Source organism: Vulpes lagopus, chromosome 3 (assembly GCF_018345385.1).
Source record: "Vulpes lagopus strain Blue_001 chromosome 3, ASM1834538v1, whole genome shotgun sequence".
Classification (NCBI taxonomy): Eukaryota; Metazoa; Chordata; class Mammalia; order Carnivora; family Canidae; genus Vulpes; species Vulpes lagopus.
This window is the reverse complement of record NC_054826.1, coordinates 9,314,445-9,328,659: the sequence shown is the minus strand read 5'-3', so window position 1 is coordinate 9,328,659 and position 14,215 is coordinate 9,314,445.

Genomic DNA, 14,215 nt, shown 5'->3' with positions numbered 1-14,215 from the left:
TTTTGGCAAAAGCAAATCTTTGCAAATGCCCCTAACAACTACAGAATGAACACAATTGATAAATAATGAATTTTATCTAGACTTAAACTGAAGGATAGTCCTAAAGTTGTAATACTGTTTTCTGCATTTAGTTGCCTGGTATCATATATTGGATCTCAAATTACTCTAATAGCTCCATCAGGAGTTATAACACTGTGTTGTGTGATAAGAGAGGACTTTTTAAAGGGAATATGGCAGACAAGAGCAGGAAAAAGAAAAACAACCTTTTGCTAAAGAGTACTGGGAAATGAAAGATAATGTATACAAATATCACTTTAAATGCAAAACTGAATCTGCAAAATGATAAACAAAATCACTAGGCACTAAATCATTTTTTTTAAAAATGAGAGCCTGGTATACTTTGGGGGGAAGTTGGCAAACTCGGTACCTATGAGGGTAGAGTTTTAACTGATAATACAGGGAAATAATGCTACGGAAAGTGCTGGATTTCTGAACTCACCAAAAGGTAGAATTCTCAAAATAATAAACCATCAGTAAAAATGTGGACTAGGAAATCAATTAATGTCTATTAAGGGTTAAAAACACAGAAAATTGTTTCCTGGGTCTAGACACTCAGGGAAATCAAACATTCTCCCATAATAATTGGTTATCTGTGACCTGCCCACAAGAGAAATGGAAGATTTCAAATTCCCATTTTTTCCCTGAGGTCCAGTAAATTCTAAGCCAATCTAGTATTTTATATATATATATATAAATAAATTTATTTATTTATTTAATATATTTAATTTATTTGATTTATTTATTTATTTAATATATTTAATATATTTAAAATATTTAATTTATTTATTTATTTATTTATTTATTTATTTATTTAAATATATACATATATATATATTTAAAAAATGCCCTTAGCTGGTAAGGCCTGTGTCACCAGGCAAATACAAACAGAAATATTTTCTGAAGGAATCAACCTTTAACTAAAACCTCAGAGCTTCCTCCTGAATAAATCCTTACACAGGGACATGTACTGACAGTCCAGGATTACACCACACAGAATAAAAACCACTGTAGGCAATCATAGTTGGAAAAAAAGCATCTGATTTAGATCCACAGGGAACTCAAGTGAATAATGATTAAAAAAAAAAAAAACATAATATGATGACTTCACACCAGGAAAATAAAGAGAAAGAAAAATAATAAATTTAATCAAAGAGAAAATCAACTGACTTGCAAAGGCTATAGACTTCCTGATAGTAAAGATCTTTTACTTTTAATTAAATGATTGTTTTCCCAAGTATTATATATGTAATATAAATTTTTATGTCATAAAATACATAGATTTTAGGTTTACAATTCAATCATATGCCCATGATTCCAACACAGAAAGATATATAAGATTTTCATCATTCTCCAAAAGTTCCCTAGATATGTAAGTCCAAACACACAAACACACACACGAGGCAAATCATAGCCAAAGAGTTATAACCAAAAATAAAGAGGAAATATATTAAAATTAAGACAATATAGTAAAAGTAACCAGAAGCAGCTGGAGGGAGGGAAACACATTCTATACCATGCAACAATGACACGAATGACAGCTATTTCACAGTAGAAACTAAGGAAGAGCATTTTAAAAATTCTGAAACAATTAAAATGTCTATCAACTTATAATTTTATTCTCCAATTATTTCTTTAAAAGTAAGGATATTACAAACACAAATTTATATAAAGGAAAACTGAGGAATTTGTTGACAACAGACTTACACTATAAGAAATGCTAAGGGGACAGGCCCCTGGGTGGTTCAGTAGGTTGGGCAACCAACTTCAGATTTCAGTTCAGGTCATGATCTTGGGGTCCTGGAATCAAGTCCTGCACCAGCCTCTGTGCTCAAAGGGGAGTCTGCTTGAGATTCTTTTTCTCCCTCTCCCTCTGCCCCTCCTCCCTATACTCCCTCTCTCAAATAAATAAATAAATCGTTAAAACATTTTTGAAAAAAAAGAAAAGAAAAGAAAAGAAATGCTAAAGGTCCCTGAGTGGCAGAGTTGGTTGAGCCTCCAATTCTTGGTTTCCACTCAGGTGGTAATCTTGGGGGGCCCCCTCCACCCCCTGAGCTCCACACTCAGTGAGGAATCTGCTTAAGATTCTCTCTCTCTCCCTCTCTCTCCTTCTACCCCTCACCCTGAACTTGCAAGTTCTCTCTAAAATAAATAAAACCTTAAAAATATGCTAAAAGAAGTCCTTCAGGCTGAATTGGAAAACATATCAGATGGAAGCTTGGGTCTACAAAGGGAATGAACAGCATTCAAAAGGATAAATATATGGATTAATATAAAAGATTAGAGGTTTTTTCTTTCTAATTTCTTTAAAGAGAACTCTTTAAAGTAAAAATAATAATGGTACATGATGTGTTTACAATGATATATAAGTAAAAAATGGCAACAATACTACTATATCAGCAATACTAAAATACTACAAGAATTCTACTATTATATATTATAATATTTCACATGAACTAGAACAATGTACACCCAAGTAAAATATGATAACATAATGGAGTGTATCATAACCACCATAATTATCAGTAAGTAGCAACTCATACATCTAAGCATCAATGTTTAATACAGAAAGTAAAATAGATGGTTAATAGATTTTATGAATTTCCCCAAAAAAGACATAAAAGGAAGAAATGAGAAACAAAATGAAACAAAAAAAGGGATAATAAGAAAATAAATGGCTTGATGGTTTACTTAATTTATCTTCTATTTAATAAGTTAATATTTTAAAATGAAAAAAGTGATAATATTGATGAGATTAAAGATAAAAACACATTAAGTTGAAATAATAGATCATGTACAAAATACAGATAGAATTAAAATTATGAAAATCATAAAAAATTACAATTATATATGGTAGGCATTGTAAATAGTGAAAAAAATAAATTCTTTCATCTTTCTTAGAGATTAATAATCCTTTTCTAAGGGCAAATGATTGATTCTAGTGATCTCTAAAATAGTACTGCATGCTTTTAGATAAGCTGGGCTCTGGAATTACTATATTTGAAAAAAATTAGAGATAACTTGAAGTGCTGTATTTTGTTATAGTCCTTTGGATAATATTTAATAAACACCTTTAACCAATTAAGAATTTAGACAATTCAGGGATCCCTGGGTGGCTCAGTGGTTTAGTGCTTGTCTCTGGTCCAGGGAGTGATCCTGGGGTCCTGGGATCGAGTCCCACGTCAGGCTCCCTGCTTGGAGCCTGCTTCTCCCTCTGCCTGTGTCTTTGCCTCTTTCTCTCTCTGTGTGTCTCTCATGAATAAATAAATAAATAAAATATTAAAAAAATAGACAATTCAAAGAAGTTTTAGTACCTGCAAGCTGTAGCCTATTTCTGGTCAAATCTGCTTTGAGGTTGTGGTTTCTCCAGATTCCCCAAGTAGTCTAGAATGCTCACCAGACTTCCCCCTACCCCCTGCACTTTCGTAAAAATAGTAAACTCTAATTCGGACTTTGCCTTGTGATTTTTTTTTTTTACCTTTGCTCAGCTTTATAGTTTAACTGTTTTCAGTATGGTGCTGTTATCAGGCTCACCTTTCTGAACCCGCCTTTTTTTTTTTTTTCCTCAATTTTACCATCATAAATCGTAATTGTCTTGGTAGCACTCCAATGCCCTCTATCAGATTTTTAATTTATATTTATTTTTTGCTTGTGCATGTTCAAGGATACAGCATCTTGTCTCCACTTTTAAGAAACAGAACCTAAATCAATTTTATAGTAAAAAAAAAAATACAAAAAACTTCAGTTCAATTTCAATTGTTCAACAAGAGGAAGGAGGCTTTGTTTGTCATCACTAAAGTCCAATTGTTTTGTTTTACTGATGATTATAAATTTTAAATTTTATTTTATCTTATTTTTTTAAAGATTGTGTTTATTTATTCATGAGAGACACACACACACAGAAAGAGGCAGAGACACAGGCAGAGGGAGAAGCAGGCTCCTCTCAGGGAGCCTGATGTGGGACTCGATCCAGGGTCTCCAGGATCAGGCCTTGGGCTGAAGATGGTGCTAAACCGCTGGGCCATCGGGGCTGCCCAAATTTTAAATTTTAAAACAACTGTAAAATTCAAAATAATTTTATGTGATGAAAGAAGACAGACAAATTCATCATTGGTGAAAAATACTGTTGGCTTCAAGGAAGAAACTAGCATTTTATTTATCAAAAAATTAGTGAGTTTGCAAAAATCAGAGATATTAGTTCTAGTTCTACTCTGCTTCTCATGGTGTACTCATAGTTGACCTCAGAGAAAAATGTGACAAAATGTTACAAAAGACTTAACCGAAGTGTCAGCTCCCTTGGAGAGTATGTGAAATCTGAGCTCAAAGAAAACAATGACATAATTGTTATAACTTCTTCTTAGAGAATATTTCTATTATAAATACTGTGATGAAAAGGCAAATTAGGCTAGCTTTCTAAACTAAAAGTTGTCCACAAAATACTCCACATCGTGTTCTTGATTTTTGGCAAATTATTCATCACTCTCTTTATAGTTTCAACTCCTTGTCAGGACAAGTTAAAAACAACAGTAATTATTATGACAACAACATGAACATGTAAATAGAGTTTTCTTATATCAACAAAATGGTTTTCATTTTACTGTCAACAAATTAGAACTGACATGGAGCAGGGAGGAGGGAAATTAATGTTCAGTTAGTTCTTTATTTACAAATTTTGGCTAATTAAAAATTCAAGCAGTTGTTCAAGGCAAATGCAAGTATCTTACTGAACTGACACCTGGTACAAACTGTAGAGCTTACCATTATCAGCTTACTAGGACTCATCACTAAAAGCTGATGAGAAACTAATTCAGCCCAGTAAGCTGACTTTTCTAGGTCAGAAGAGTCAGAAACTTTGAAGTCCAGAATCTTTAAATCCGGAAATCCAGTTCATTGGATTCCGGAGCTCATCTCCCTTTCTGCCATGGAATAACTGCTCTAGAGATCATTACTAATATCCATCTTTGCTTTTTCAGAAATTACCTTCCTGGAAATAATTAATTTTGTTTATACTTTGTTCCTATACGTGACGTATAGTTTTCCCATTTTATACCACTCAATTTCCAAATTTTTTTTCTGAAGTTTGTATCCTCGCTTTTATTTAGTTTAGAATATTTTATTTTTTTCTTTATATTGCTGAACAGATTCACTTTCCATCCTCTCTTAATGTTAATATTTTACATAGGAGTCATGTGACCAACTTTAGGAAAAATAAGTGTGAATAGATTCCACATATTAAGCAAAGAAGAATGACAACTCCATTCAAATAGTTCGACAGCAACTCTTGATAAATAAATGTCTGCATTTTGCCAGCTTTTGAGCCCTTTAAAAACACTAAGCCAAGGGACTCAGAGGTGCAGGATCAGAATCTCTACCAGATGATAACAGCAGCGCTTTGTTTAAATCTCCAATAGTGCAGATATGTCAGGAATTATATATTCTAAAATGAATGGTATTTATTATCTGCTCCTTCCCTCCTAAATCAAGTGGCCCATTTGAGCCTTCTAAATAAGAAATACAGGTAAGCATAATCATAAATTCAGGCTATTCTTCACAATATAATCCCTCATATCCAGTTTTTAAAAGCACACATATTTGTCAAATATGTAGCTAAAATGATTGGTGCTGGTTTCTTCATATATTAAAATATGTGTCATTTTGATATAGAAGTGAATGGTTTCTCTGTAAATATCTATGACCTTGACCCTATAAAACACAGTTCCAATCAACGTAATCATTCAAATCACAAATTTTATGTATCATTAGAAGTCAGAAAATATTTATCACTAATGATCTCTGATTCCTTACTTTACAAACATAACTAGTACACATTCATCCATGATACCAAGATTTCTGTTTAATCTTTTTGTCTAGTTAAGAATCCAGAAAAGCATCAAGTTTTCATTTGTAAGTCAAACTGATTTTCAAGTTTCCACTAGATGTGGCCTGCAAAACGAGCTTTTTCTAAATGGTCTTGTTAATCTGTTCTTTTCATAAACACACACACACACACACACACACACACACACACAAATACACACAGAACTACACTGACGGGATCTATAGGATCTATAAAGGCCAGAATGTTTTCTGGAACGAGATGTGCTAGGGAATTTACAAAGATAAAAGTTTAAATGAGAAGATATGGGAAAATGAAAAATTCAACAAAACTAAACACAAAAGCTTCCTTCCTAAAACACACATCCGAAACAGAAACCCAACTTAATCACCACCACCACTGCTTTCAACGACAAAGCTATAAAAATCTGTTTGAAACCTAAGCTGTCTAATAACCCCAGTATAAAAAATTCCCAGTATTTAGAGCAACTGCAATTTTCTCTGAATCTCTCTGCAACATTCTGGCTTCTCCTCTGTGATGCTGCAAAGTTCCTTCTCTCAATGCCAACGGTACAATCTTTCATGTATATTCCATTTGATTTAATAACACATTTATACTGTCTCTTTTTTGGTGGTGGAAGGTTTTGGAGTTCCAGTTAGTACGAAGTACCACCACTTGCTTGAGATTCAAACGTGGAAGCAAGATCCCCTGGTAGAGAGCTCCATGCTCATGTCTATTTAAGAGAGTCGAAATCTCTCTGGTTGCTGTAGTGTACGTCAGCCAGAACGGAAAATTTCACTTCAACTCAAGAATACTCCAGCTTTATGGGATGGACTTAGAAGAACCTTCCAGTGAGAGGCAAGACACGTGGGCTTTGTATTGTTCTGCTAGTGGCTTACTGGGCAACCATTTCTTTGAATGTCACCTTCTTGGTCTACAAATCTGATGAGTGGTGAATGGCATTGTAGGATCAAACAACATTAAGTTGAAATAATAGATCATGTACAAAATACAGATAGAATTAAAATTATGAAAATCATAAAAAAATTACAATTATATATGGTAGGCATTGTAAATAGTGAAAAAAATAAATTCTTTCATCTTTCTTAGAGATTAATAATCCTTTTCTAAGGGCAAATGATTGATTCTAGTGATCTCTAAATAGTACTGCATGCTTTTAGATAAGCTGGGCTCTGGAATTACTATATTTGAAAAAATTAGAGATAACTTGAAGTGCTGTATTTTGTTATAGTCCTTTGGATAATATTTAATAAACACCTTTAACCAATTAAGAATTTAGACAATTCAGGGATCCCTGGGTGGCTCAGTGGTTTAGTGCTTGTCTCTGGTCCAGGAGTGATCCTGGGGTCCTGGGATCGAGTCCCACGTCAGGCTCCCTGCTTGGAGCCTGCTTCTCCCTCTGCCTGTGTCTTTGCCTCTTTCTCTCTCTGTGTGTCTCTCATGAATAAATAAATAAATAAAATATTAAAAAAATAGACAATTCAAAGAAGTTTTAGTACCTGCAAGCTGTAGCCTATTTCTGGTCAAATCTGCTTTGAGGTTGTGGTTTCTCCAGATTCCCCAAGTAGTCTAGAATGCTCACCAGACTTCCCCCTACCCCCTGCACTTTCGTAAAAATAGTAAACTCTAATTCGGACTTTGCCTTGTGATTTTTTTTTTTTACCTTTGCTCAGCTTTATAGTTTAACTGTTTTCAGTATGGTGCTGTTATCAGGCTCACCTTTCTGAACCCGCCTTTTTTTTTTTTTTCCCTCAATTTTACCATCATAAATCGTAATTGTCTTGGTAGCACTCCAATGCCCTCTATCAGATTTTTAATTTATATTTATTTTTTGCTTGTGCATGTTCAAGGATACAGCATCTTGTCTCCACTTTTAAGAAACAGAACCTAAATCAATTTTATAGTAAAAAAAAAATACAAAAAACTTCAGTTCAATTTCAATTGTTCAACAAGAGGAAGGAGGCTTTGTTTGTCATCACTAAAGTCCAATTGTTTTGTTTTACTGATGATTATAAATTTTAAATTTTATTTTATCTTATTTTTTTAAAGATTGTGTTTATTTATTCATGAGAGACACACACACAGAGAAAGAGGCAGAGACACAGGCAGAGGGAGAAGCAGGCTCCTCTCAGGGAGCCTGATGTGGGACTCGATCCAGGGTCTCCAGGATCAGGCCTTGGGCTGAAGATGGTGCTAAACCGCTGGGCCATCGGGGCTGCCCAAATTTTAAATTTTAAAACAACTGTAAAATTCAAAATAATTTTATGTGATGAAAGAAGACAGACAAATTCATCATTGGTGAAAAATACTGTTGGCTTCAAGGAAGAAACTAGCATTTTATTTATCAAAAAATTAGTGAGTTTGCAAAAATCAGAGATATTAGTTCTAGTTCTACTCTGCTTCTCATGGTGTACTCATAGTTGACCTCAGAGAAAAATGTGACAAAATGTTACAAAAGACTTAACCGAAGTGTCAGCTCCCTTGGAGAGTATGTGAAATCTGAGCTCAAAGAAAACAATGACATAATTGTTATAACTTCTTCTTAGAGAATATTTCTATTATAAATACTGTGATGAAAAGGCAAATTAGGCTAGCTTTCTAAACTAAAAGTTGTCCACAAAATACTCCACATCGTGTTCTTGATTTTTGGCAAATTATTCATCACTCTCTTTATAGTTTCAACTCCTTGTCAGGACAAGTTAAAAACAACAGTAATTATTATGACAACAACATGAACATGTAAATAGAGTTTTCTTATATCAACAAAATGGTTTTCATTTTACTGTCAACAAATTAGAACTGACATGGAGCAGGGAGGAGGGAAATTAATGTTCAGTTAGTTCTTTATTTACAAATTTTGGCTAATTAAAAATTCAAGCAGTTGTGCAAGGCAAATGCAAGTATCTTACTGAACTGACACCTGGTACAAACTGTAGAGCTTACCATTATCAGCTTACTAGGACTCATCACTAAAAGCTGATGAGAAACTAATTCAGCCCAGTAAGCTGACTTTTCTAGGTCAGAAGAGTCAGAAACTTTGAAGTCCAGAATCTTTAAATCCGGAAATCCAGTTCATTGGATTCCGGAGCTCATCTCCCTTTCTGCCATGGAATAACTGCTCTAGAGATCATTACTAATATCCATCTTTGCTTTTTCAGAAATTACCTTCCTGGAAATAATTAATTTTGTTTATACTTTGTTCCTATACGTGACGTATAGTTTTCCCATTTTATACCACTCAATTTCCAAATTTTTTTTCTGAAGTTTGTATCCTCGCTTTTATTTAGTTTAGAATATTTTATTTTTTTCTTTATATTGCTGAACAGATTCACTTTCCATCCTCTCTTAATGTTAATATTTTACATAGGAGTCATGTGACCAACTTTAGGAAAAATAAGTGTGAATAGATTCCACATATTAAGCAAAGAAGAATGACAACTCCATTCAAATAGTTCGACAGCAACTCTTGATAAATAAATGTCTGCATTTTGCCAGCTTTTGAGCCCTTTAAAAACACTAAGCCAAGGGACTCAGAGGTGCAGGATCAGAATCTCTACCAGATGATAACAGCAGCGCTTTGTTTAAATCTCCAATAGTGCAGATATGTCAGGAATTATATATTCTAAAATGCATGGTATTTATTATCTGCTCCTTCCCTCCTAAATCAAGTGGCCCATTTGAGCCTTCTAAATAAGAAATACAGGTAAGCATAATCATAAATTCAGGCTATTCTTCACAATATAATCCCTCATATCCAGTTTTTAAAAGCACACATATTTGTCAAATATGTAGCTAAAATGATTGGTGCTGGTTTCTTCATATATTAAAATATGTGTCATTTTGATATAGAAGTGAATGGTTTCTCTGTAAATATCTATGACCTTGACCCTATAAAACACAGTTCCAATCAACGTAATCATTCAAATCACAAATTTTATGTATCATTAGAAGTCAGAAAATATTTATCACTAATGATCTCTGATTCCTTACTTTACAAACATAACTAGTACACATTCATCCATGATACCAAGATTTCTGTTTAATCTTTTTGTCTAGTTAAGAATCCAGAAAAGCATCAAGTTTTCATTTGTAAGTCAAACTGATTTTCAAGTTTCCACTAGATGTGGCCTGCAAAACGAGCTTTTTCTAAATGGTCTTGTTAATCTGTTCTTTTCATAAACACACACACACACACACACACACACACACACACAAATACACACAGAACTACACTGACGGGATCTATAGGATCTATAAAGGCCAGAATGTTTTCTGGAACGAGATGTGCTAGGGAATTTACAAAGATAAAAGTTTAAATGAGAAGATATGGGAAAATGAAAAATTCAACAAAACTAAACACAAAAGCTTCCTTCCTAAAACACACATCCGAAACAGAAACCCAACTTAATCACCACCACCACTGCTTTCAACGACAAAGCTATAAAAATCTGTTTGAAACCTAAGCTGTCTAATAATCCCAGTATAAAAAATTCCCAGTATTTAGAGCAACTGCAATTTTCTCTGAATCTCTCTGCAACATTCTGGCTTCTCCTCTGTGATGCTGCAAAGTTCCTTCTCTCAATGCCAACGGTACAATCTTTCATGTATATTCCATTTGATTTAATAACACATTTATACTGTCTCTTTTTTGGTGGTGGAAGGTTTTGGAGTTCCAGTTAGTACGAAGTACCACCACTTGCTTGAGATTCAAACGTGGAAGCAAGATCCCCTGGTAGAGAGCTCCATGCTCATGTCTATTTAAGAGAGTCGAAATCTCTCTGGTTGCTGTAGTGTACGTCAGCCAGAACGGAAAATTTCACTTCAACTCAAGAATACTCCAGCTTTATGGGATGGACTTAGAAGAACCTTCCAGTGAGAGGCAAGACACGTGGGCTTTGTATTGTTCTGCTAGTGGCTTACTGGGCAACCATTTCTTTGAATGTCACCTTCTTGGTCTACAAATCTGATGAGTGGTGAATGGCATTGTAGGATCTTTGCTGTTTAATAAGGTTTATAGGTAAATAAATAGGTACATACATACATGCATATATACATACATACACAGACATAAGACATAGATGGAAACATATTTTCGGATAAAAAACATATAGTATCACTTAAATAACACATGCCTTTCAAATCTGTGATGAGGATATTGCTTCTACATCTCTTAGATGCATGACTTTTATGCAAGTCCTGTCAACAACGCTTCACTTCCTACACAGGCAAAATGGAAACAATAGCACTACTTCTCTAATTGGATCATCAGAAAGGTAATTCTTAAAAAAATTTAAAAAAATAAAAAAATAAAAAAAAAGAAAGGTAATTCTTATAAGCTGTTTAATATAACAACCTGCTAATTTTAAGTGTTCAGTGCATAATCCTCAATAATAATAATGAAAACCTTAAAAAAATTCCCTTGAATCTAGGTCATACTATCATTTTCTTTGGTACCAAGCACAGTTGGAAGTTAAAACGATTTTGAATGTTACTTTAACCAAAGAATTACCTGTTAGGTTCAAATATTCTCCAATTTCACTTTCTAAGTTATTTGCCATGACAGGTGTCCATGGCCATTCTCACCTGATCCTTCACCACCCCCTAAATGTAAAGTGACCCAAAAAATGGCCTCTTTGGCAGCCTCATCTGGCCTTTTCTAATATATATATATATATAATATATATATTATATATTATATAATATAATTATATTATATATAATATAATATATATATAATATATATAATATAATATATTATAATATATAATTATATAATATATATAATAAGTATATTATATATATTTAAGTAATTATATATAATTTATATATATATATAATTTAATAAGTTTGACGGCTTATTATTTTATTTTGCCACTAAAACTACTATTTTATACCTCACCTCATTTTACTTGATCCTCTTTCTGCCTGGCCTACTGACTCCTTAACTTAAATTCCTTTTCAATGTGGCATAAAAAGGCCCTTCGGGTTACACATTTGTGTGCATGGCAGGTAGTGTAGATAAGCATGTGGAGAAATACTTAGCCAAATAATCAGTTAATTCACTGTTGATAGAAAAAATGAGAAAAACACAAGATATTCAATATTCTGTATTTCTTTGCTGAAGGCATTTTCTTCAAGAAAAAATGGAATTGTTAAGGCTAAGCAAGGTAAATTCCTTTTTGAGTATTGAATACAATCCTTATCTCTGTAGCAGTAGTTTTAATATTTTCCAAATGACCTTCTTTTCCGTTAATGCCCCAGTACTTCCTCCCTAAATCATATATCTGAAGAGTGTATGATATTTCTTCATTCTTAATGCAGCTTTCATTGGCATTTAGGCTTTGGCCTTATTATTAAGGTCCTACCTTCTATCATATTCTTTCTATACTTCTCCCACTTCCTTGAATATTGTGATGCCAATTATGCCAAAGTGGTTTCTTAATAGTAGCATAGCTCTTGGAAATGTCCGGATGACATCTCCATATTTTGCCTTAACGTACGTACATCAAATTCAGGGACTAGCTTCTGTTTCTATTTTTATATCTTCCAGTTTTTGTATGATTATATTTTTAGACTCTGAAGCTATATTAAAATGGAAGTGCAAAAAGTTTAAAGACAACAGTACAAGTGTTTCATTAAAAATATGTTTATACTATTCCTTTTTGTATGTGTCTCTTCCCACAAAGCTTCCCTCTCATTGTAATTTACCTCTTTAGGAAATTACATCTTTGTTTTTAAATCATAATATTATGATTTAAATGTAAGCATTTATTGAGTGCTTACAAGGTAGGAGAAATATATTAAGAAATGTTGCAAGTATTTTTTCAGATTATCTTCATAATGACCCTATGAGTGTATGGAACTTTGATTCGCAAATATGGTGGGGCTGAGATATGTTAGGAAGGTTACTTAACACTTCACGCTACTCAGAAATGAAAATGAAATTTACAATTACAAAAAAATGAAGACTTGAGGGGAATGTGGGTGGCTCAGTTGGCTAAGTATCTGCCTTCAGCTTAGATCATGATCCTAGGGTCTCCTGCTTAGTGGAGGGCCTGCATCTCCCTCTCCTCCCACTCTGCCTGCTTGGGCTCTTTCTCTGTCAAATAAATAATAAAATCTTAAAAAAAAAAAAAAAAGAAAATCTGAAGACTTGAATATACATTCTAAGCCATTGTGCCTACTACCTTCTTGGTAATAACTATTGTGGAATATTGCAAGCTAGAGTAATAGGACTATAGCACTTACCTCAGGCACAAAATTTCAAGTGGCACCGCAAATGCCAGTAATGAAGATTAAAATATTAATTCATTATTCTAAACCATCAAGTTAATATAAAATAGTCTATGAAAAATAAAATATCTGTATTTTGAATAAAAACAATATCAGTATAAAAAACAAGCAAACAAAAGAATATCAGTGTTACCTCCCCTTATGCCACAGGCTCAAATGTAGCTATATACCGATTCCACCTTTATTTAAAATTTGGATATTTGTTCATCATAGTCTTTTGCACTAATTTTGAGTTGTTTTTAAGACACTGCACCCCACCTAAAAATAAAAAAATAATAAAACAGTGCATCCCAATATTATTTATTTCACTTACTGAATTTTTGGTGCCTTCCTAAGTTTGCACTTAAAGATGAGTGCCTTATTCTCCTCACCCTCTTACTAGCCCTGGGTCTGAGGCTGTATTGCTCATTCTCAGTGGCGGTCATTAGAACTGATGTTACAGTCTCCATGTTGAGAGCATTTGCTGAGTTAGTTCTTCTTCACTCCCTTGAAGTTTAGCTTGTCCACATGACTTGCTTCTGCCAATAAAACATGAGCAGGATTAGCACATGCCATCTTTAGTCAGAAGTTTTTGCAAGTCAGTGCGTTTTTTAATTTAATTTTTTACTCCAGATGGTGGAGTCTGTCAGCCTGTGTTCAGATGAAGACGAAGCAGAGCAGAGCGGCAGGTCAGTATGCAATGGACTTCAAATGAGAATTAAATCTTTTTGGTTTTAAACCTCTGAGATTTGGCTCTTCGTTGATGCTGCAGCAAAGCCTAGCCTATTGTCACTAACATACCCCCTCTGTAACTTCAAATCTTTGTTAGGTGTCATTTTCTCAGTGACTTTTATCCTGAATTCCTATGAGAAATTGCAATCTACACAAATATAACTTCCTCTATACTCCTGACTCTTCATTACCCTGCTCAATCTTTTCAATAGCACATATCATTTTTTGACATGCTCTATTAGTAACTTAGGTATTATATTTTATATCTACATAAAATTTAAAGCTAAGCTTACAGGC